Source organism: Hipposideros armiger, unplaced genomic scaffold (genome assembly GCF_001890085.2).
Source record: "Hipposideros armiger isolate ML-2016 unplaced genomic scaffold, ASM189008v1 scaffold_659, whole genome shotgun sequence".
Taxonomy (NCBI): domain Eukaryota; kingdom Metazoa; phylum Chordata; class Mammalia; order Chiroptera; family Hipposideridae; genus Hipposideros; species Hipposideros armiger.
This window is the reverse complement of record NW_017732009.1, coordinates 83937-84946: the sequence shown is the minus strand read 5'-3', so window position 1 is coordinate 84946 and position 1010 is coordinate 83937.

Below are 1010 nucleotides of genomic sequence, written 5' to 3'. Positions count from 1 at the left end.
TATTGCAATGTAGAAATCAACTCACAGCATAAATAGAGATACTTTGTGACAACAAACACATACAAGGGGAGAGAATACAGGTCTGAACTGGCAAAAGGGAATGGAGAAAGAAAGCATGCTAAAGAAAATGGAATACTCTAAATGTGAAACTTTCTTTTACATAAATTTAATGGTAACCACTCAAAGAAAATGCAGAACTGAAATATATAACATAAGTAAAGAAGAAACAGAGGGAAAAATCATAGAATACCACCACACTGAAATAACAGATAGCAACAAAAAGGAAAAGAAACAATGGAGACACTGTCCTATCAGAAACCAAAGGATACAATGATTGGAAATCCTCATATATTAAAAACACCTTAAATGTAAATGGACTGAACTCTCCAATAAGAAGTCACAGAGTGGTAGATTGGATGAAAAAACAAAACTCAACCATATGCTGCCTCCAAGCAACACATCTCAGCTACAACAACGAATATAGACACAATGTGAAAGGGTAGAAATTGGCATTCCAAGTAAATGATATTCAGAGGAAAGCAGAAGTATTCTTACTCATATCAATGAAACAGATTTCAGGATAAAAAGGGTAACAGGAAACAAAGATGGACATTTCAAAAATGATAAAGTGGAGATACAACAAGAAGACATAATCGTCATCAATATGTATGCCTCAAATCAGGGAGCATTGAAATATACACAGCAACTAATAGCAGAACTAAAGGGGGAAATTGTCCAAAACACAATTATAGTAGGGGACCTAAATACATCATTGAGAACTATAAATAGATCATCCAAACAGAAAATATATAAAGAAATATCAACCCTAAATGACACATAGATGAAATGGACATAATTGATATTTACAAAGCATTTCATCTAAGACCATCAGACTATACATCCTTTTATAGTGTACATGGAATATTCTCAAGGAAAGACCATGTATTGGAACATAATACTAGCCTCAGCAAATTTAAGAAGACTGAAATCATATCAAACATATTTTCTGA